A 24,756-nucleotide genomic window follows, 5' to 3' on the forward strand; every position below is an offset into this window, starting at 1 on the left:
ATCTGGCGTTAGCAACTGCTGGAATCAGGATATGGAAACAGACAGACCCTTGATCTGATCTGATATGGTAGTTTTTTTGTACATCCAGGATGATACACTGAGTTTTTCTTGTCAGATTAAGCATAAATCAAAAATGCTTTGGAGTTATCTGCTGCACTTGATCTGGAATGGCAGGGAAGAATTCCAGAGTACCCTGCAATAATACTCACTATATGATGGGTTTAAAGAAATGTATGTGTATGGGGTGCCTTTCATGAATATTTAATACAGTGATCTGGGTTTACATGTAGCCCAAGCTATGGGAGATCAAATAGACTAAGTGACCTCGCTTAATTCAGAAAATCCTGAATTGCTACAGTATGAATAAATATTTGGAGTGTTGTGTAGGCATCCCAAAAGCTTGAGACCTCAATTCTAAAGATAATCTAATCCTCATTCTAATCCCAATCTAACCCTAGTCCTAATACTGATAGCAGTACAATTCTGATCTACTATGAAGGCCAGGGTACCCAGTGTGACATTTACTTAATCACAAACAGAGCCAGATCATAGAGTCATAAAATCTTAGACTCATTGGACTGGAAGGGACTTCAAGAGATCATCAAGTCCATTTCCCGGCACTCCCAGCAGTACCAGGCATCACCTAGACCATCCCTGACAGGTGTTGTGGCTTTCAAGTAGAGGACTTTCTGTAGTAAGAGGTCCAAGAGGAATCCTGGCTCCGTGAGTAAGAATTTCCCAAAGATTCCAGAAAGTGCACAGTTCAGGTCGTTGACCTATCACTCTTTAAACAGGTACATTTAGTGCATCTCTTGTCACTATTTGAAAGGGTGAAGTGCCTTTCCAGCTTGTATTTGGGACACTCCCCAGCTATTGAAAAATATTAATAATACCTCCATTGAAATTGTGCCTCCCACCTGTTGAATGATACAAGGGATGTGGAATGATCCCTTTACTCTCTCTATCTCCATCTTAAGAACCCACATAGTGTTGGATGCTGTCTAGCCCAGAGTGTATCTGTTTCTGCCTGTCTAGATATTTACATCGGTACTGGTGGTTCCCTCTAATTTTTTATAACCCTGAGCAGAATGAATTTTCTTATGTGCACCAATACGGGGGTGATGTATGACACATCACCTTCATAGTGGTGCACATAAAAATGTGTTTGGTGGGAGTGGAGTTTGGAGTGTGGGAGGACTGGGCAGAGGGTTGGGATGCAGGAGGGTGCAGGCAAGAGTGTGGGGCTGGGTTTGAGGGGCTCAGGCCTGGGACAGAGGGGTACAGAGTCTGGACTGGTAGCTGGGGAGCAGGAAGGGGTTAGGGATATAAAATCCCATTTAATTGTTTAATCGGTTGAATGCTAGGTTTAACTGGTTAACCAATTAAATAGGTGTGGTGGGGGGGCTGCTGGGGAGGCCACTCCAGCCTACCTGGGCTGGAGTGGCCCCTCTGCAATAGGTGGTGGTTCCCCCAACCGTGCTGGAATGTCCCTGTCTGTGGCACCATTGTGGGCGAGGGGAGGTCCAGCACAGCCAGAGCAGCCCCTGTCCACAATGGCCCCAGGTGCACTGCAGGTGGGGGTGCTCCAGTCTGGCTAGAGCAGTCCCTGTCTGTGGAGGCCACAGGTGCACTGTGGGTGGGAGTGCTCCAGCCAGGCCGAATCAGCCCCTTTCCTGGAACTGTGGGTGGGGATGCTCTAGCCTGCCCAGCATGGGGGGCCACTTCAGTCCAATTGGCTGGAGTGGCCTCCCCCTGCCACCTCTTCCTCCTTCCCAGCCATCTCTCCCCCACAGGGCTGCCATGGATGGGGCTACTCTGGCCTGGGAGAAGCACCAGTGCTGGTCCTGCCAGGCTGGAGCAGCCCTCTTGCCCATGTCAGCAAAGGTCTGCTCCAGTCCATACAGGTCAGTCGGTTAAACTTTAACATCCCTAGAAGGGTTACATGCTCTGTGCTGGGGTATTTGCTTTGGGGTGGGGCTGGGAATGAGAACTTTGGGACATGGGAGAGTGTTCAGGACTGGGAGCAGCTCAAGGAGGGAGAAGGAGGGTGGGGTTGGCCTTACCTGGGCAGATTTCTGATATGGCCAACAAGGAGGGACACCCCACCAGCTATGGAAGCTCTGTGTTGAGGTCAGTGGGCAGGAGCTTACTTCATAGTCCCCAGTACACTTCAGGGCTTGAGAAGAGTAGTCTCTCCCTGTGGCAGCCCTGAGCCCCTGCCCATGTCTTAATAATTCCTGTGTGAGGCTTAAAGGGAATCTGGCTGGCTGCACAGCTCACAGGGAATTATGACTGGCACCAGTGACAATATCTGAGCATTATCTCTTCATTTATATGTTTGACTTTATGAAGTACAGTTAAATGTACCCATCCTCTTTCTAGTAAAGCACACAGCATATGAGAAAGGAATGCCCATGAATATAAAGTATCTGAACATAAATTATATGCAAACCTAAAACAAGAACTATAACCTAGTTAAACTGATTTGTTTTTGTAAAATATGTAACACGTTCACTGTAATTGTTATAAATACGCACACTTTGAATTTCAAGAGAAATGTACATTAATGTAACTGAGACCAAAGAGAGACCTGGGTTCCATTCCTGGCTCTGCAACAGACTTCTAGTGTGAATTTGATCATGCCATTTAGGCCTAACCTTTCATACGGGATGAGGCCTGTGTTCCCTTTTCATGGAAGAGGTGTGCCGTTTAAAAGTGTATACTCAGAAGGAAAGTGTATGCAGAAGGAGATTGATATTATACCTCTTCAATGGCTTGGTTTATACTTATACTTCTAATTCAAGAGCAAAGTTTTACAGGCCCAAATTTTATTCTCCAGTGGAAATCCAACCTTTGGAACATAGGGCCTCCAACTCCTCTGTGCCTCAGATGTTTCATCTATACAGTGTGGTAATGATACTTTCCTACAGTAGCTCACTGTGATATTGTGAAGCTTAATTCTACCTTTATGTACTTTGAGATCCTTGGATGCTATAGACTAGTGAGTGCAAAGTAGTAGTATTATTGTTTTAAACAAGAAGTAAATCATAAAAAGCCCTTTTATCTAAGGATGGGATTTTCTTTCTTCCCCCTCCCCCACCAAGTTTCCATAAAAAGAATTCACATATTCAGTTTACTTTACTAGTATGTCTAAATGCAAGTCTAGTAATTGTTGGCCCTTTCTGATCCCTAATGAATATGTTCAGTTTTCATACCAGATGGATTTGTTAGGATTACGCTATTTTTAGTTCCTCAGAATGATGAAAATAAAGCATATTAGTAACAAAGACTGAAAGAAAATATGACAGTAACAAAATCAAGAATAAATTTATATTCACTTTTCAAAACAATTTGTTAAAAACTTTGCTTATGTATTTTCAGTTTAAATGACTATAAGTTTTTATTCCCCTTGCACTATATTGCTAAGCAAATATCAATATGCTGTGCATTTTTTTCCCTCTGTATTTTAGCTAAGATCAGGTATAGTCTCTGTAATGTCAACTGTCTGGACATACTGTCCTCTTCTTATCGGGCAACAGACTTTTGCACTCATGCCGAATGCTCTTAATGCTTGGAGGCTTTGTAGAATTGGCTCCTTAATGCTTTTATAGGTTTTACCTGTATTTATACCTCAGCTCCCAAAGTTAGAGTTGGGACTGCTCAACACCTTTCTCAGGGTGGTCAGCACTTTTGCACAGTCAGACCCTATGATCATATTTCACTGATGGACTGGCAGGGGGGTAGTGGGATAATCTGGATTTGTTGTTTTACAGTATTTCTACACTATATTAAGGCTATGTCTACACTTGCCCCCTTCTTTAAAGGGGGCATGGTAATCAGGTTAATGGGAGGTTACTAATGAAGTGCTGCAATGCATATGCAGCACTTCATTAGGCTAATTCTCCCCCACATCAACTTGAAAGTGTCAAACATGCTGAACCCGAAGCACTTCATTAGTAATCTTCCATCAGCCTGATTACCACGCCCCCTTCAAAGAAGGGGGCAAGTGTAGATGTATCTGATGAAGTGAGTCTGTGCTCACGAAAGCTCATGCTCAAAACTTTTCTGTTAGTCTATAAGGTACCACAGGACCCTTTGTTGCTGATACAGATCCAGACTAACACGGCTACCCCTCCGATACTAAAAAACCTGTGGCTCAGCTGCAGCTGTCCCAAGTCTGCCACCTCTGGCTCATGGAGCTTGAGCTTCTGCACTCTAAAATTGTAGTGTTGGTGTTCAGGCTTGAGCTGGAGCCTGAGCTCCAGAGTTCCTCCCTTTACAGGAACTCGGATTCCAGACTCCAGCTCAAGCTTGAATGTCTACACTGCTACTTTATAGCTCTTCAGCATAAGCCCTGTGAACCTGAGTCAGCTGACCTAGGTCACTTCTGGGCCTTTTAGTATAGACATACCCTATGGGCTGATTCAGACCCCAGTGAAGTTAGTGGGAGGTTTTTTTTTCAGTTGGTTTTGGATGAGACCTCGAGTGTGTACCAGGAGCCATACTCTTTTCTTACTGAGCTGCTTTTCAAGTTGGCTTCCTGTTCTGTGATCAGGCTGTGATGTTGCCTTGTATTTCAGTTGTTCAGGTCTTATTCCTCTTCTTCCTCTTCAGACAAAGGATTTTCTAGTTTTTGGGGAAGGGAAAGACTGACTGCTCTGTCCCCTATTACTGACCCCTAATTGCTGGTGGAGAATGTTGAAGTAAATGTTCAAGATTGAGTGTGGAGAGCCAAATATTAACAGTCTCAGGTTTCCCTATTATGAGAAGGCAGATTTCTGCCTCACAGAGACTATTCTTGGGAGGTGCTGAACATCCTCACTTCCAACTGCAGTCATTAAGAGCAAAGGGCATGCAGTGCCTCGCAGGAAGCTGTTGGCACTTTGCTGGATTGATCCTGCAGCTTTCAATCATTTTCATCATGTCAACACTAAAAAAAATTATCCAAAAAATCCAGATGTTTTAAAAACATAGATGAATGAAAGGTTTTATTTTCCTAATTATGTTAAGAGTTGATGAGGCTCCTTAGGGCTGAGTGGGTCTCTGGCAAGGTCCTTAATGGAGAAGCAATAAAGTTAGCTCTGAGGCTTTTATGTGCCACAGGCCATTGTGTACATATTCTTTTCTTTCATAGAGAGCCAGCAAAAGCACCCATTGTTCTGTGGAGATGTATGTGCCCCTTTAATTCTGGTTGCAGCTTGCTCTCCCACATGGCTGCTGGCTCTTAACAACTCTGTCATCTCATTCATCTCTGGTCCATCTTCTTTATGAGTCCTCCTCTTTCTTCCCCTCCCCATAGGCCTGGGAAACCTGCTGCTCCACTGGTCACTGTAAACAAGAAACCCTGGCTGTTGTCAAGGCAACTATGAGCAAAGTGCCCGTAATCTTTGTAGGCACACACACAGAGGCCGAATGGGGGTCATGTTTTTGGGGAAAAAGAGGTCTCTAAAATTCAAAACAACCCCAAATTACCTCCCTCCTTCACATACTCTCTGCCTCTCTCCTGAAATGAGTGTGATCAGTCATACTGTGGCTGAAATAAAGACATAACAAGCAGTTCTCCAGAGTGCTTGGGACAAAGGGCAAAGCAGTGCATCATTCCCTAACAAAGATGTTAGAGAGGAAATTGAACAAAATGTTTTGAGAACTAGGAAAGGTAGCAACAAGTACGGTAATTGAGAGAGTGTAAAGAGTTGTCATTCATTATGGACATACAGTAATTAAAGACTGCATTTTTTTAACCAAAAGTGATTGAGTAGCAGCCTCTATGTTGGTCCTTACCCAATTGGATCACAGCCATACAAATTACCCTAAGCCTTTGCTTCTTGAACCCAGTTGTATTATTATTGTTATTCTATTTTCTTAATCATTGCACGCAGGGGGTCTGTAAAGTTGTTGTGAAATGGATGTAAACAGATGTGTAGTTTTGTGTTGTGGTAAGGTAAAGAACCAACCTTTAATGTACACTATCACAACAAAAAAGCAGTCATGTAGCACTTTAAGGACTAACAAAAAAATGTGTTAGGTGATGAGCTTTCGTGGGACAGACCCACTTCTTCAGATCAGACTAACATGGCTATCTCTCTGTCACTATTCAATATGAAAGGCACTTTAATATACAGTACTTTATAGTCCATTAAGGATAAAGTTCTGCCTTTGACCTTTTAGCTTTTTTACACTTGCATAGAATTTGATAGAATAACTGAACAGAAAAGATTGCAAAGGTAATGGCACACTGCTGCTCGTGACCAGAATCAGAAAACAGGCGGGTATTGCAAGAGAGTTTCAAGTGAAGGAGAAATGGGTAGGTGAACCCTGGGGAGAGTCTGTTGTCTATTTATAGTGTTCTTGCTGTTTGACTGTAGTACGTAGTGTGGTCTATTTGGGGAACCACATGCAGAGTATAGATGCTTGCTAGTTAAATCTGAGCACTTCTTAACAATGCGTTTATCCCTAATCCCTTTTGACTCCATTAATCAGGAAGAGGGGCTAATGGAGGGAAAACAGGGATTTAAAAGCCAGCTCCTGAGCAATCAGAGGAGCTAGAGACCAGGAGCCACAAACTGGGAGGTTTACAAGAGAGTTTAGCGAGGGAGTGAGAAAGCCAGATACATCTAACATTCTCTAAACTTAGGCCAATAATCCCCAGCACCCAAGACCCCCACAAAAGAAACAACAACATAAAAAACCCACATGTGAAAAAGAAATCCAGGCAGAAGACCAGCAGCAGCATGGGGGTTATTCAGTTTATTGTGCTGAATGCAGCATGTGTAATTACCTGCCTTGTGAGCAGGTGACATATTTGTTGCATTCAGTGCAAGGAGCTCATGGCCCTCAGCAACTGAAAATGGGTTCTTGAGAACAGAGTGGTTGAACCAGAGAAGCTAAAGAAACAGAAAAATACATTCATGAGATGTTCTGGGAGCAGTAGATCAATCCCACCTCCAGGGTTTCACAGCTCCGTGCTGCTATTGAGATCTGCTATTGAGTATGAAAGTCTTAAACAAGCAAAACATCAAAGAGGAAGGGAGTTGATACCACGCTAGGGGAAGCAACCCAGTTATTAGGAAATGACAGGTAATAGTAATGTGGGATTTGACAATTAAAAATACAGATAGCCACGCTTATGATGACTGGGATTGCCTGCCAGGTGTATAAATTGCAAATCTCTTGATATGGCTTGCTGAAGCTGGGGAGAAGATGGCAATCGTATATGTAGTAATAATGACATAGGAAAGAAGAGGAGAGTGGTCTTGGAAGCTAAATCCCTGCTGCTATGAGTTTGAGGTCCAGGATATCATTCTTTGAAGTGCTTCCAGTTCCATGTGCAGGGCCAGTTAGATAGGCAGAACTGCAGCAACTTAATGTGAAGTTGAAGTGGTGGTGTAGAGGAGGAAGCTCTTAGGTTTATTAGGAATTGGGAAACCATTTGGGAAAGGAGGAGTTGATACTGGAAGGATGGGCTCCACCTAAATTAAAATGAAGCTGGATTGGTGGCATGGAAAATTAAAAAAAGGTCTTAAAGGGTTTTTTAAACTATGCGCAGGAAGAAAGCCGACAGATGCAGAGGAGTTCAGGGGACATCCCACAGGGAGGATCTACTACTGGGGATTCTCTATAATCTAATAAGGAGGAAAGAAGAAAAGTTAATAAAGTACAGGTAGGAACTGAAGAGAAATGTCAAATAAAAGAGTCCATTTCAGTTGCATCACAGGAAAGCAGACAACTAAAAAGTGAAAAATATTATACAGTCTGTCCTAGCAGTTAAAGACTTGGGTGGAATAAGCTTTCTGCACCAACATTTGGGGCACCCATCAGCCACACTGGCTGCCCGCTGCGAAGGGACTGCCTGTCTTAGCAGTTAAAGACTTGGGTGGATCTTTGGGCCATCCGTCAGCCATTCTGGCTGCCCGCTGCGAAGGGACTGCCGGTCCTAGCAATTAAAGACTTGGATGTAATTAGGCTCACAGACCACTCATTACCCGGCCATCGGTTAACACAGACCCAATCTGCCATGGCCTTAACCCCTCCCACTCACCCCACAGACCCAATCTGCAGCAGCCTTAACCTCCCCACCCACCCCACGGCTCCCTCACCTGCCCCACAGACCCAACCCCCCACAGCCTTAACGCCCCCCTTTGGTTCAACAGACCCAATATGCCACCAGTTTTTAACCCTCCTTCCACTCATGGCCCCAAACTGTCCCCAGCCTTTAACCCTCTCCAACCCCCTCCCCTAAACCCAAGGTTCACTTCCCTTTCCAAAGCAGTGCCACATGCTCCCACTCCTTCACCAAATTAGGAGCACTTGGAACAAATCAGAAGCTTTTATGTGTATTTTAATGGGCATTTAGTGGCCCTCTTATGAGTTTTCGCCTATGAGCAGAAAGTTGGGAACCAACTGAGCTCATACAGTGAGGGATGAGTGTACTGAGGAAAGTGGAAAGAAGCATAGACTCAGGCAAGTCAAATGTAAAAGTATAATTAGACAGAGCAAAAAAGAATTTGAAGATCAACTAGCAAAATACAGAAACAAATAGGCTGGATGATCTAGGTGTTCAGGCAGCACTGAAAGAAGATAAGGCCACTATACTATTAAATTAATTCTTTGCTTTGGTCCTCACTGGATGTGCATGAGATCGCCACACTTGAACCATTCTTGTCAGGTGACAAATCTGAGGAACAGTCCCAGTTTGACTACAAAATGTAATATATAACCTATCACTTAAACCAGCTTTTGTACCAGATGACTGGAGAATAGCTAATGTGATGTAATTTTTTAAAGACACCAGATACAAACCTACCAATTATGTCTGATAAGGCTAACTTCAGGCAAATTGGTTAAAGCTATGCTAAAGAACAGAATTATCAGACATGCAGATGCACATGATTTGTTGTGGATGAGTCAACACAATTTTTGTAAAGGGAAATCATGCCCCACCAATCTATTAAAATGTTTGGGTAGAAGGGTGATCCTGTACATGTGGTATACTGGGCTTGCAGAAGACTTTGGTAAGGTCTCTTTTTAAGGCTCTAATCAGTCATGGTATAAGAAGGAAGGTCCTTTTGTGAATTAGTAATTGGTTAAAAGACAGGAAACAAAGGGTAGGAATAAACTGTCTGATTTCAGAATGGATAGTGGGGTCCTCCCAGGGATCTGTACTGGGACAACTGCTGTTCAACATATTCACAAACGATTTGGATAAAAGGTTATCAATATGGTGGTAAAGTTTTTAGATTACTAAATTACTCAAAATAGTTAACTCCAAACAGACTAGAGAGAGTTGGGGCTCACACAAAACTAGCTAACAAAATGGCAGATAAAATTGAATACCATAAATACAAAGTAATGCGTATTGGAAAACATAATCCCAAGTATACCTACAGAAGGACAAAGTCTAAATTAGCTCCCATCACTTTGAAAAAGAGATCTTGGAGTAACCATTAGTTAAGGGAAAGAGCATAAGACAGAAAATACCATTATGCCTCTATATAAATCTGTGGTAATTCTGGTTGCCCCATCTTAAATATATGTATATTGAAAACAAAACAGGTACAGTGAAGGGCAACAGAAATGAATTAAGGTTATGGAACAGCTTCCACATGAAGAAAGGTTAAAAAGCCTTGGCCAGGTAAACTTGGAAAAGAGATGAATAAGGGGAAATAAGGAAAAGGTCTATAAAATCATAAATGGTATGGAGAAAAGGAAAAAGGAAGTGTTATTTCCCCTTTCATGTAATACAAGAACCAAGGGTCATCTGATGAGGTTAATAGGCATCAGATTTAAAACAAAGAGAAGTACTTTTTCACACATCACACAGTCAACTCTTGAAACACATTGCTAGGGAATGTTATTAATACAAAATAAGTATAAATAGAGTGAAGAAAAGAATGGGGTAAATTCATGGAGAATAGGTCCATCAATGGTTCTTAGCCAAGATAGTCGGAGATGGAAGCCCTTGTTCTGGTTGTCCAGAGGCTGTTGTGACTGGACAACAGGGGCTCAATCACTTGATAATTCTCCTGTTCTGTTTACTCCCTTTGATGCATCTGGCATTGGCCCATCAGAAGACAGCATACTGGACTAGATGGATCATTGGTTAGGCTTATAGAGGCCATTCTTATGCTCCTTTCTTGGGGTTTTCCATATGATGTCAGTAGAGTTTGGGGTAATCTCCAGTTCCTGGATTTCACCATTTAAATCACACTTACTTCTTTGCTCTCCTACAGTAACTAAATATTATCTGAGACATAACATTATGCCCCAAACCTTTTTCAACTTTTTGCTTCTTTAAATAAATAAAGCTGTTGTCATAACACAGTTTTAATGTATGATTATAAAGCACTTGACAGCAACATACACTAACCTCTTTGACATTCGGCAACCCTGGGACCGGGAGGGTGCTGGATATTCAAATATGCTGGATATACGGGAGGTTCCAATACATTCTGGGCGGGGCACTGCGCAAAGAGTCGCTCTGGGTGGCTTGGTGCATGGTTGTGCCACATGAGGAGCTGCTCTGGGCAGGTCATGCATGGCTGTCTCGAGCCTGGCTGTGCTGTGTAGGAGCTACTGTGGGTCGCTTGTGCATGGCTGTGCTGCATGGGGAGCTGTTGTGCGTGGGAGAGCAGAGAAGCCACCTCCCACAACGGAATGCTGGTTAATAGTGAAGTCCATTTATTTGAATGCTGGCTAAAAGAGAGTTCACTGTAGTTTAATTTTTAATTTATAGACCAATATCCAAATGGTGAGTGGTAATAAGCAAAGTGATTTATGTTTTAATTAATATTTAATAGGGCAAATAAATAGAAAATAATTTATGGGATCCATTTTAAATTAATATTAGCTGTACATTTTTAAACAAAATTGGCAACAAGCTCTTCCCAAAATATTTTTACATACATTTCCCAGAAATTAACAGTGTAGTTCTTTTTTTCCAAAATAAGACATTGAAACCTGAATCATTTTGTTGCTAATCATTTTCATGATTAACCTCTTACAGACTATTATGAGGCTATAGTTTCTAGGAAAAGTCTGTAATGGTAGAAGAGTGGCAAAGTCAACTGTTGATTCATGAATGTGTCCCTAATTTTTTTAAATTTGTTTTTCATTCTATAAAGACATAGGTTTAGGCCACATCTACAAGCCGTGTCTACACGTGCACGCTACTTCGAAGTAGCAGCACTAACTTCGAAATAGCACCCGTCACGGCTACACGTGTTGGGCGCTATTTCGATGTTAACATCGATGTTAGGCGGCGAGACGTCGAAGCCGCTAACCCCATGAGGGGATGGGAATAGCGCCCTACTTCGATGTTCAACGTCGAAGTAGGGACGGTGTAGTCGTTGTGTGTCCCGCCACTTCGAAATTGCGGGGTCTGCCATGGCGGCCATCAGCTGAGGGGTTGAGAGACGCTCTCTCTCCAGCCCCTGCAGGGCTCTATGGTCACTGTGTGCAGCAGCTCTTAGCCCAGGGCTTCTGGCTGCTGCTGCTGCAGCTGGGGATCCATGCTGCATGCACAGGGTCTGCAACCAGTTGTCGGCTCTGTGGATCTTGTGTTGTTTAGTGCAACTGTGTCTGGGAGGGGCCCTTTAAGGGAGCTGCTTGCTGTTGAGTCCGCCCTGTGACCCTGTCTGCAGCTGTTCCTGGCACCCTTATTTCGATGTGTGCTACTTTGGCGTGTAGACGTTCCCTCGCAGCGCCTATTTCGATGTGGTGCTGCCCAGCGTCGATGTTGAACATCGACGTTGCCAGCCCTGGAGGACGTGTAGACGTTATTCATCGAAATAGACTATTTCGATGTTGCCACATCGAAATAGGCTACTTCGATGTAGGCTTCACGTATAGACGTAGCCACAGTGCAGGAACTGTATCAGCAAAGCTGTGGCACCATAGCTATGCCAGCATAACTCCAATGCACATAGTACCAGAAGGGATTTGCACACTTCAAGGCAACTGCTCCTATATTTCCCCTCAGTTGTCTAGCAAGGGCACCCACTCTCAAGGGTCCAACTCCCCAGACGTTGCTTTTCTGGATGGAGAGATGCGTCTCATTCCCTTCTGACTGGGGTATTTCTAGTCTGCACAGTTTCCTGCCTTCACTACAGTATTCCCAGCACAGACAGGCTGCTGAAGGGAACTTGTTTGCTTCCTCTTCAGAAATGAGTAACTGTGTGGCTGCCCACAGTTATAGTTACCACATGGGTCTTTCTCAGCAAGCCTACCTTACTCTTAAGATAAAAAATGAAAACATGCTAAACATTAACACAGAAAACATAATATAAGAATGCAAAAACATGCGAATAAACTTAACAGAGAACCCGCCGTTCTAACATGGATTCTGGAGAAGCTGTCCTTCAAGTCCCTACTCCATAGGATTTCTTACAAGTTCATCATAGCATCCTAATAACAGGCATAGTTTTCCCTTTATACAGTTCAGGGAGTTTTGACCTGTAGTTTCCAGGAGCAAGTCATTTGAAGACAATACATTTTCTCCCCAGAGTTTAGCTTCATAATAGTGGATTGAAAGTATGTCATGTACATTCTCCAGGTACTTCTTAGGAAATCCACTTCACAGGTAGTGTTGCAAAACATTTTTTGAAGTTCCTAACACCTTCCAGTAATTGAATTTGTCAGTCTATTGCAGAAGGTACATACATAAAATCCACAATAACACACACACACAATAAGGTTTAATTTACTTTAGTAAAGATTATTTTAACACAAATAAACCTTGGGGAATGATTAAAGAATATTGTCAACCTGTCATACATTTTTTCTGTTGTTGAAGGAGCACAGCCTCTTGAGTGGTGGAAGGTAGGCTGACAGAAACATTTCTTATATTGACCTGTGGGGATCAATTGGGCATAGGCTGAGCAGTGAGTGGTGTGAATTCTTTTGTGCTCTGAAGCAGCTTAGATATGTCAGTCTAAGACTTACATATGGACCAGGCTTTATAAACACTGCTTCATACTTCTCCCGCGGCCATCTCCTTCTGTACACTGGATGATGAGTAAGATGATATCTGGAGACTATGTCTATGTCTACACTAGAAAGTTTAATCAACAAAACCTGCGGAGTGTCCAGATTCCTAAGGTGTTCTGTTGACAGTAAATAGTCAGAACTCAGCAATTTTGTTGACAGCCTTATCCCACTCCACATGAGGATGAATGCCTCGGTCGACAGAGATCTGTCAACAGAAAGCCATTCTAGATGTCTCCGAGGGCCTTCTGTCGAAAGACACCCTGTCCACAGCAATCAGCACTCTTTGGTTCCTGCTGCTAGCCCCTCTTAAAGTCACAGGGAGCCCAGGGAGTCCTGTGACAGGAAGCTGAGAGTGTGGAAGCAGCAGAGGTACCATCTGCAGTCCCCCACACACTCTCAGACACTTTTTTCATCTGAACCTTCCCAGATGACAGACAGACAGCCACCCTGAGTCCCCCCGGGCCCTCAAGGAAGCAGTCCGAAGAGTTCCTGGAGTCACCCCAAGGCACCAAGTGGCAGGCCCCCTACTTAGCCCTGGCAAAGTTCTTTTACCTTCACCCATACCTGCTTCATGCTCTGTGTGGGGTGGCCCCATTCTGCAAGAGCGGTGGCCATCCAGGCATGGGGGGGCATCGGGGCACTTTGTCTTGGGTTTGAAAAGGGTTTTGTCCTCACCCCACAGGTGAACTTCCCCGGAGGATGGTGGGTCGCACCCAGGTGTCTTGTCTCTGGAGAGTTGGGTGTGAGGTGGTGAGTCAGGCACAGAGCTCCAGGAAGGTGATCTTCTGCATCCAAAATTTCTGCAGCCACTGCTAGTCATCCCACTGCCCCATGACCAGTCAGTCCCACCAGCTGGAACCAGTGGAGTGCCTCCAGATCTCCCTGTGCGCATGGGGTGGGCAGGCAGGCAAAGATGTGACAGTCCAGCAACCATGGCAAGTTCCTCAAAAGTGGTGTTGGGCTTGCCCTCCATGAGGAAGAGGAGGATGGATATCAAGAGGTGCAGCAGGTGCTGAAGCACTTCTGGGTGGGGCCAGTCAAGCCCAGGGGCTGCTCTGGCACTATGGCTCACTGGAAAGAGCTGTGTCTGCCAGAACGTTTTGAAGCCTTCCTCTAGCAGCTGTGCTGTCCCTCATGGAGGAAGGCCTACTTCAGCATGGGCAGGAAACAGACTTTGGTGGGGGGCCTGTTAAGGGCATGTATCACCAGGGCTCGTGGAAGGGATTGCTGGCTGTGCAACCCTGTCTGAAAGTGTTCTGAGTGGCTGTTTTGTTGAGAGAGCGAACGAGCAGTCCAGCTGCTTTCTGTCAACAGAGTAGATCAAAAGAGCAATCCACTTTGTAGTCTGGACATAAATTAGTTGGCAGAAGTTTTGTCAGAAGATATCTTCTTTTGACAGATCACTCTAATCTAGACTTAGCCGTTTATGTAAGAACAATTCCCATTGTGGATGGTGATGATGATGATATGTGGAATGAACAACAAGATCAGAGCAAGTATCTACCTGAAAAAGATCTCAAGAAAAGTCACTAGTTAGCTGAAACTAGTGGTAATTTTTGTCTGAGTGTGGTCAACATTGCTTGGGCTCAATGTGTCCCCTGAGAAGTACTGTCCACACTGGACTCCCATTGAAGCCAAAGGAAATGGAAGATGCTGATCACCTTTCCATATCAAACCCTACGTTAATACAGAGTTAGACAGAACTAAACTCCAGACGTAACAAAATTAACCAAAGACATAGAAGGAGATAATGCAATAGCAAAGAAGTATAACACTTAATACTTCAGCATCATATATGTATGTTAACTCACCAGTGCTAAAATGAATACAGCTGATGACAACCTGAATTCAAATAGAAGATGTGTCTAAAATGCAGCATTGTGCAATGTTTTGCTGTGCGGATCTGCTTCATGGTCAGAGATGTTGACAGGACCCTTAAATTTCTCAATTTCCTTTATCTTTACTTAGCTAGAAGTTTAATAACCAGATTACACATTTTAATAGGTTTTGCCCACTTTATCAAACACTGGCCTCAAAAAAACCTCATGAGAAAATCGTATTTAAGTAACATAAATATACTCAGTCCACACTTATGTGGCTCTGAAACAGATCATCTAATAATCATATTCAGGGTTTGTCAGAGAAAATCCTCCCTCATGTGAGAAGGCATCCCATCACTTGAGGCAGTCAAAGAAAGTACAGACTATAAGAAAAAGATGGGAATTGACAGGGCATGGAAAAGCCCCAAAAGCCCAGATGGGCAGCCAAATAGAGTAATGTGCTGCAAGGGACTCTCACAGACCCTTTGTTAACATTTCACGGCCAAACTAAAGGGATCATTGGGATGATTCCCTGCATTTGAAGGAGTGAATTCCTCTCTGGAGCCTGCTATCAACATTTCTGTAAAGTGTATGCATGGATGTGCACACAAAACATATATCCATGATAAAAGTAAAAAGACATTTGCTCTGCTATCAATAGATTCAGTAATTTTGTCAGACAATAAAAGCACTGCTACAGTAGCAAGTATGCCCATTGTAGATTCATTTGCCAATCCCTCCTTGGTTATTCCTATGAGGACACGTTTAAATGGATGAACAATTGAATAGATTTCTCAGCCCTCCATCTCTTCTGTCTGTAAATGCATGCCTGGTACACAGAATTTTATTACAGGAAGAAAGATTTTTGTGGAAGCTGTAGGCACCAATGACTGACTGAGTGTTTGCTGTAGGCACCAATAAAAATCTCAGGTGGTTTTACACTGCATTTTACCTTCTTAATACCTTATAACAGCAAAACTAAATACTATAAAAGTATTTTTTAGCACATTGATATTTAAGTTGTTATTACTTTCTTTTTAGACTGTTAACTTCATAAATCCATGTTTGGTGCATTAAAACAACCAATTTGTCAAGTAATATAGTGATTTACAATGATAGTAGGACATGATTTACTTGAAAATGGTTTCAATTTTAATACTGAAGCTTTTAAACTAAATATTCTTTCTATTTTCTTTCTATTTTCCCTTTGTGAGTTCTGCGTGATTTACATGAAGTACATAAGGAACTTATAAAAAGTTCTTTGTTGTAACTTCATTAGGACAGTCTGTTAATGAAGGCAGGAGAAAGTTAAATGAACCTCTCCAGGGCAATGACAAGTATCACTAAGTAATCTAAAACTAGATTACTGTACTTCACAGTTAAGTGAAAAGTGTACTGTATAATAAGTGCTCTCAAATGTTGCATGCTATTGTTTGTAATTCACCCTCTTACTGCAGGAAATGACAATGCAGCTGTTGGAGAAATGTATTGTAGTGTTCTGCAGACCACAAATGACTTACTTTGAAGTGCTGCAAGGCAACAGAAAACTTTCAGGTAACCGAATGCCAAAGTACATTTCCTGAAACCCACATCTGCTAGAGCAGGGTCCTGCTGTGGGGTTGTTTAGATACCCATTTAACTCTTCACATTATTCCATTCTTTGCTCACAGTATTGGAATGTGCCAAACAATATGGTTTTTGAAGGGAAACTAGGGAGTAATTTATCTTCTTTATGTGTGCTAAGCAGAGCAGGAGGGAGAAGCAAGTGGGGATTCACAGCAAGCCATGAAGCAATGATTAGTAACAGCTGACAATCTCAGACCAAGACTCTTTTTTTCTTTGGTTACTTCATTGTAATAGCAGAATACAAAGGACTGACTGTCCCAGTGCCAAGAATCAGAAACCCAGGAGCATAGAAAATAGCTGCTCAAAATTTTTGTAGGTAACAAAACACTGCTGCTACCTGCACAGTGTAGTTCTAAAAAGAAACCCTTTTATGTTCAGGGCAAAACTATTATGTTCTCCTAGAAATGTGATTTTTTTTCTGTTAGGTTTAAAGCTTCCCATTCATTAGCACAATGGCAAAAAAATCAACCAGAGAGATATTTGTTTTACAAAAAGGCTTGCTAGTTGATGACTGGTTGACTCTACTAATGTTAAATAAGCATGATTAACATGGTAAATAACTTCAGTTTAATTAGAAGTTCATAGTAGTAAGAAGCAAGACAAAGCACAATAACATAATTTGAAATTTACAGAGTTGTCGTTATAAGACAGAAATAAATGTATCAGTAATGCAACAAACATCTAAAGTCTGAAAACTAAATAAAGGAAACTTCCACTTATTCAGTACATTATTGCCAAAATATTCTGGCACAATGCTACTGTTCATAGAGATGTAGGCAACTTGTTTTCCCAGCTGTATTAAGCATGTTTCACCTGTATTCTACAGGTTTCTTTGGCTTGTAAATGTAGGTCACAGTATTGGATTTAATCTATTAAGACTTCGATCTGGATTCTGGCAAATAAAAGCCCTGATTCTTCAAAGACATATATATGAGCATAATTTTCAGCTTGTATGTATTCCCATTGAATTTGGGTTTCAACTGCTGAACCTGAAAGCTGGAAGAAAAACTGTTTTGCTGGGAAAATTAAACACTTACTCTAAAACAATATATGCTGTGCATATAAGGCATGCCGTTCTATGAATAGATAGTGTGCATATTACCTGATTGTAAACTTGTGATGAAATCACAGAATGTGACTTATAGTAACAGAGAGGGAGCCATGCTAGTCTGTAAACTATCAAAACAAAAAAGCAGTCAAGTAGCACTTTAAAGACTAACAAAATAATTTATTAGGTGAGCTTTCATGAGAAAGACCCACTTCTTCAGACCATAGCCAAACCAGAACAGACTCAATATTTAAGGCACAGAGAACCAAAAACAGTAATCAAAGTTGACAAATCAGAAAAAAATTATCAAGGTGAGCAAATCAGAGAGCAGAGGGGCGGGGGAGGGGAGGAAGCCAAGAATTAGATTAAGCCAAGTATGCCAAACAGCCGTTATAATGTCCCAGAAAATTTGTATCCCGGTTCAAACCACGTGTTAATGTGTCGAATTTGAATATGAAAGAGAGTTCAGCAGCTTCTCTTTCTGAAGCACACTGAAAATTCTTCTTCAATAAGACGCAAACTCTTAAGTCATTAACAGAATGGCCCACTCCATTAAAATGTGACATGTTTTGAGTACAGTTGTGAGCTGCAACATATTCCTAAATAAACAGTACCTACTATGTATATCTATTTTCTTTTAAATCTTTATTTTGTGATACATATATTAGCATACATTACCTAATTCAGTTTAAAATGAAATTAATTTATTGTTTCTCAGAAAGGTGTTGATTGAAAGGAAATTGAGATTCTCTTTCTATAGAAAAAAATTTATATGGAGTATAGGCACAAAAAATTTCCTATACATTGTCTTAATTTGCCTGAGCTCTGACCTGAGTGACTTTGAGGATGAGACAGTACTGCAGTCTATTTGTAGAGTCAATCCTAGGCCTCTTTGCTTAATCTTTCAGTTGTAATGATAGTTTCTTTAGTGAAGGTGCTTGTCCACTGGGAGCTGGACTGACACCACTACCACTCAATTTACATAATTCACAGAACCATCATAGACTGGTAATATCTCAGTCACAAGTGACTTAATTAGGATTTGAACTAGTATGGAGGGAAGGTTCTATACCCCATTATCAAATGCAGAGCCATTTTTCCCTTTTAAGCTAATTAATGTCCATCATGAAATTGGTTCTGAGTTACACAAAGGACAACTTCAGCATTCAAAATGTAAACAAGCCAACCAGAAGTTAAGCCATTCTCAGTCTTCTGTTTAGGGCCAGATTGTGATATCTCCTACCCAGCTGTAAATCAAGGATAAATCTACTGAAATTATTTAATATATATTGGTTTATAACTGGTGCAACCATAACTGCAAATTGACCTTAAGATATTTACTTCCAGAGTTTAATTCTTAATGCAATTAATAAAGCTCTGAGATGTCACCTTTCTTCTGTAATTTAACCATATTAAGATGATCTGAAACAAGAATTCTGCTAGGAATTGTAAATATATTCTCCAAATGCATTTTCCCCCAAAGGGTGTGTTTAATCATTGGTTAGTGATTTCCTAACCCGTGCTCTTTTGTGAAAATGTCTTTATTAAGTCCAACAGACTTGAATCTTGGATTCTAGTAACTGCCACTCAAAAATCCAATGTGATAAGAAGATTTTAATGGCATAATTGTACAGTAGGGTCTTGAGATTTATGAACTATGAATCTTTCTCAGAGGGGTAGCCATGTTAGTGTGTAACTTCCAAAACAATAAGCAGTCCTGTGGTACCTTAGAGACTAACAGCTGTATTAGGTTGTGAACTTAGGGGGATACACAATCTTTTCCAGAAATGCAAAGAGTACATTTCTACTCCCTAGGTCAAAATGCTTTTGTGAGATAAATGAAGGTGATGTCAAGGGTTTTTTTTTTCTCCGTATTTCTCTTGTAGATATCTGAGCAAGATCATGTAGACAATTAGATATTTTGGCTCTGAAGTCAAACTGTGATTCAGGATAGATTCTGTCTGCAAGAACTTAAAGTCTTTTCAGGACAACTCAGGTCAAGGCTTTTCCTGTGATGCTAAGAAGGGAAATGCCACAAAGTTCTTAAAATCATACTGGTCACCCTTGTTTTTATGGAGATAATGATATTGGCATCTTTTTTTTTCCCCACTTCACCTTCTTTCCAGAACAGATAGAGCAACTTGTGAAGGTGTTGCAAGAGGGTAGGTTTTTTGCATTTTATGACCTCTGACACAGTTTCAGTCCAGGGGCCTTTCCCTGGGGTAGTTCACGTATAGCAAGACTAAGCCCCTCAACAATTTGGTTCATCAAGTTGGTTCATAACAGGCAGAATTTCAATGGTGTTGATGGCTGTATATTTTCATGAGAGCACAGCTCAGAGTAGTGCTCTGCCCAGTTATCCCATCTGCTTGGTGTGGTTGTTGATTGTTTGACATCTTATTGATTTCAATGGGGCTGTCCCCTTTGAAGTTGACCCCAGGCTTTCTGAAACCAATCATACATGTTTCTGATGTTGCCTGTATTGGCTGCTAGCTGGATGGTTTTGCAGAAGTGTACCCTATTATCATTTGCACAACATCAAATGGTTTGTTGTGCCATGGGTCTTCTGCTGTCAGTGGTAGTAAGATTTTTTTCATAACTCTTGTCGTTTGTTTGGGCTGCGTGTTTGGCCTCTATGACTGGTGTCATCTCACTGGAATATGTGTCAAATCAATCATTAGCCTTGCTTTTCTTCTTCCCAAAGATTGACAGTGCTGCATTGTAACTTGCATTTTTTAGTTGTTAACATTTCTGCTAAGCACTTGTGGCATAATCACTGGAATCAAGAGCTTTTTCTAGTATATTCTTATATGGCTGACTTTTCTTGATCTACTACGTTACTCGTGTTAATATGAAGATATTCTTTTGCTTTAGATCTGTATATTTTCTTTGTTTAAAGTTTAACCTTGCTGCACACCAGAGAGTGTGTCTGTCACAATCAGCATTTTGTTAGCTGTGGGTAAAGAGGATGTTGCTAGGATTGGTATGCCTTGTGATAATAAGATCCAGTTGGTGCCAGTGGCCAGATATGGGATGTTTCTCCATGACAGTTCATGTTGCAGTATTGTCTGGAAGGATGATCTGTTGTTACGCAGAGGTCAGAGTGGGAACAAAATTCTAGCAGTCTCTGACTGTTTCCATTCATCTTAGCAGTTCCAAGACACCAAGAGAATTGGGCCATGCTTCATGATCAGCTTCCACTCTTGTATTGATGTTTACTAGCATATTCATAATTCAGAATCTTGCTGATGGTCGCGTTCAATTGGCCACCAACTGCTTGGGTACTTGATGTCAGAAGATTAGGAGAGTGTTGGGGCATACACATGCACAAGTTACCCTCAACTGTGAGCAAAAGTAATACCAAAATTCTCTGTGATCCATTTGCAGGTGACTCAGTCATCCCCTGAAGTGAGTTCTTATGGTGAATCCCACTCCATGCTCTTGTGTTTCTTCATCTCTTTTCCCTTATCAGAAAAACGTGTAGTCTTTTCCCTGAGAGAGCAGCTTGATCCTAACCATGTTTCTTGGATGAATGTGATAACCACATTTAATTATTTGAGGTAACCATTGATCACAGCCGTTTTACATGCATTGTTGATATGTTGAAGATACTCAGATAATCCAGCTGTCATGATACAAACATTCCAGCACCCTATGATTAAGGATGCTACCTTTCCTTTGCTGGATTTGTCTGGTGTGCTGGTCCATTTGTCAAGTTATAGAACTCTAAGCTTCAAGCACTCATTGAAGTAGGCAGACTGTGGTGGGACAACACTCCTATTGTCTGGGGCTTCCCACTTTTGTGATGGATGGTGGCTGTCCAGTGAGATGCGATGATCTTTCCCACTATTGGAGGCAGCTCTGATGCTCAACTCTACCCTTGTGAGTACGAGTTTAGAACAAGGGATTGCAGCCTCTTGGAGTATTTCAAAGTTTGAGGCAAAACTGGAGTATCTCTCCACTGTGCAAGTCTGCACAGATGACTTGGAGGCCCTGAGTGCCTCATGCATCAAGACCCCCTTCTCAACATCACTGGTAAAATCCAGAGATGAGGAAGAACCAATAGCTCCCGTACCTAATCTGCTGGAGGAGTTGCTAGAAAAATAGTAAAATGTTAGTGCCTGACTGCCTTAGGCAATCCACTCTGGATTTTTACTCTGTAGCTTTACAGTCTTCTGAATTCACATGCAAGGAAGTGGGTCTTTTCTGTCAACTACTCAGAAGGCTGTAAAGCTGCCTCAGTCCTCAATAACATGGTATGAAATTTGAAGAAAAAATGTACTGCAGTGTAGACTTACGTACTTTAAAGCTTATTACCAATGACATTTGGATAAGAAAATACTAGTTCATACCCCTGAGTGGATTTCTTAGTAAGAAATAACCAAGATGTTCTGCACCTGACTTTTTGCCCCTTCCCCTCTGTCAGTCCTCAGAAGTAAATGATGAATACAACCCCACTGTATTTTCAATTGATAAGGATCAAGAAGAAAATTGTTTCTCATTTCTGTGGTTAAGAATGGATAGTCTAACAATGTGCCACATTAATAGTAATGTGTTCGTTGCTTTAGCTGCAACTAGATCATTACATTTTAGTTATTTTGTAAATCACTAATGTTGCTTATACTTTTAGCAGAACTCATTACAAAATTGCACACCTGACATTTCTCTGAATGGGCTTTTGTTTATATTTTTCCCTGATCCTTGATCCTTAGGTCACTTAGGGCACTAAGCCAAAACCTCACATGATCAAAGACCTACATTTTTTGCTTTATCTTTGTGTACATGACTGAGGGACGCTAAAGAAAGAAATGAGATTTCCTCCAGAATACATGACCGTAGCCTTCAGTAGCTTTCAGTACTATTTTTCAACCGCTTTCCAGATCCTGGTGATCTTACATAGGACGGAAGAGTACGCTTTAGCTTACACAGCTCATAGATTACACAGTTGTCATGTGTGCATGACCCAGTTTTGGTTAGCATAAAGGGTCAGAAGTTCTTGGCAGTCTGAGGTTCCCAGTCCAAAAAAAAAAATCTTGCTTATTTTTGAGGGAAATAGATGAAAGTGAAGATAATTTTAGAACATTATTAGTTTCTGAAATTATGCAGAGCAGATAGGAAGACTCTTCATATCTCAAGATGTTGAACATTTATGCATTAAAAATCAATATTTAAACATCCTATCCTGATTTTGGGGGTTTGATTCTTTTCTCAAATCTATCTTCTTTTCATTTCTTGAACCATGCAGAGAGGTTGATATGGCCTGCATTTAATCAGTTGAGAGTTCCCCAAATTAGTTGTTTCAAGTGATTTAAGGGTTAAATTCACAGCAGTTGTGAATTTTAAATAAGTAGGCTACTGGAATAAGAATATTTTGATAATAAAATGCCCATTCATTAAGTGAACTTTTGACCAAATCCTACTTTTCTCTAGCTCTGAAAAGAATCTCTTTTCATTGGAGAATCCCTGATACTATCAAAGTATTTGTATATACACTTGGAGTGGACTGGTGAAATGACCTTAATAATGTAACTGTTGAATTGTACTTTTATCAATTGTGATGTTTCAGTATGAGAAAGATAAGTATTGGTGCACAAACTGATAGTGTCACAGCCTTTTTTTTTAAATTACCATCAGCAAAAAGTGGTTATGTTGGATAAATAACTACTATTTCTCACTGCAGAAATTTAAGTGCTTGTTAATTGTGATCAGAATTGTCTGTGGAATTACTATAAGCTAGGGTCTTGAATCTGAAGACATTTGCTCACATGCTTCATGGTAACATGCCTGTATGTGTTTTCAGGATCATGGCCTGGGATAGATCATAAAATAAAATAATTACAAAATAGGTACTATAGTAGTATCAGACACTTTGTTGAGTGAGAACAGACCTGTGAAATATTATTTACTGTTGTTGAATTCAAGTGTCCAAAAAATTTGAAAATTTTTTCCTGATAATTAGTGTTTTGTATGACAACTCTTTTAGTGTTTCTTTAACAAATGGTTCTCCTAGGAGGCTCGTGTGCATGGCTTTTTGATGTACTACATGCAGCTCTTGCAAATCCACATTTGTTTGGGCTTCATTAGTGTGCTTGATCTCAAGGAGAATTAGAAATATACTGAACCTGTTCCTGCATTCAGTCATAACTGATTAGCTGAAAAATAACCCTACTGAAGTAAATGGGGGTAATGAGGGTGCAAAACTGGCATTCTTTTTCTCTTTGTGTTTGTAGTGCTTGCCAAATGACCCAATAGCACTTTTATCAGGAGAATGAAGGGGCTTAAGGTTATCATGAAATCTGGTCAGCTGACAATCCTCAATAACATGAACCATTGACTGATGGATGCCACATTGACAAAGTGGGTTGTTGCACAGACCTTGTGCATAGAGGTTACCTTGGCCAGTTGGGAAGCTGTTCAGTAAAGGTACTGTGGCAGGTCAAGTTCTGGCAGTCACCTGGTTAGATCTGTGACAAGAAAACATTTGAAAGGTCTTTAGCATTTGAAATATTTGAAAGGTCTGTCCATTCATAATGCTGTGGAGTTGCTGCTGACAAATTCTGGTTTGGCAGTTGAGACCAAAATAGACACTTCAATGTAAATTGTGCTCTGGGGTGACTGAAAATGTCCATTCACAGTGAGAGACATGGAATGGCACAAAGCTTTTCTACCTGTCTTTCTGTAGGCTGTCTGCAAAAAATTATGTGGAGGGACTTTGTTGCTTAGCCATGGGATAGGAGTGATTCATAGGGTGCCTTTGATGGCATACATGATCAAGTTGCATCTGAAATATACCAATTTAGTGTGAGGTGAATGATGTCACACAGTGGCACATTATTCAAATGAGGAACAGTACAGTGCTAGAACTAATGTGTGAAATATCTGTATGACTGCAGCCCCATATTGAACTGGCTGATTCGCTGATTAGATTATTCCTGGTCCTGATTTTGACAAGAGTCTTTCTTAGATGGTAGTGGAAAGTCAAACAGCAGTCCAGTAAGACACCAAAGTAGACTGGTTTGGCCTTGTATTTTAGTACTTTTCTATTTAGCACTTGTGTTCTGGTGGTGGAAGATGCCTGAAACTGTCTTCATCGCATGTGGTTGGAGGCGCTGATCACTACAGTATGGTACCCTCTTGGTCAGGTCAGTACACAAGATGTTTTCCAATTTGGTGAAAGTGCACCAGTGGATATTGCACTAATGTGATCTGCGCAGATAAAATTTCATGACTGAGTCAAGAGCAGGTCTTTTGTGTACAAGCTGAAGAGATGGGCACAAA

General features: G+C 41.4%; 1 protein-coding gene across 5 annotated transcripts in view; it reads right to left on the reverse strand.

The window, feature by feature from the left end:
• The window catches only part of SLC1A3 (solute carrier family 1 member 3), an 84,476-nt gene that overhangs the window by 26,238 nt on the left and 33,482 nt on the right, over window positions 1–24,756 (reverse strand). The window lies entirely within an intron of this gene.

Source organism: Carettochelys insculpta, chromosome 5 (assembly GCF_033958435.1).
Source record: "Carettochelys insculpta isolate YL-2023 chromosome 5, ASM3395843v1, whole genome shotgun sequence".
Classification (NCBI taxonomy): Eukaryota; Metazoa; Chordata; order Testudines; family Carettochelyidae; genus Carettochelys; species Carettochelys insculpta.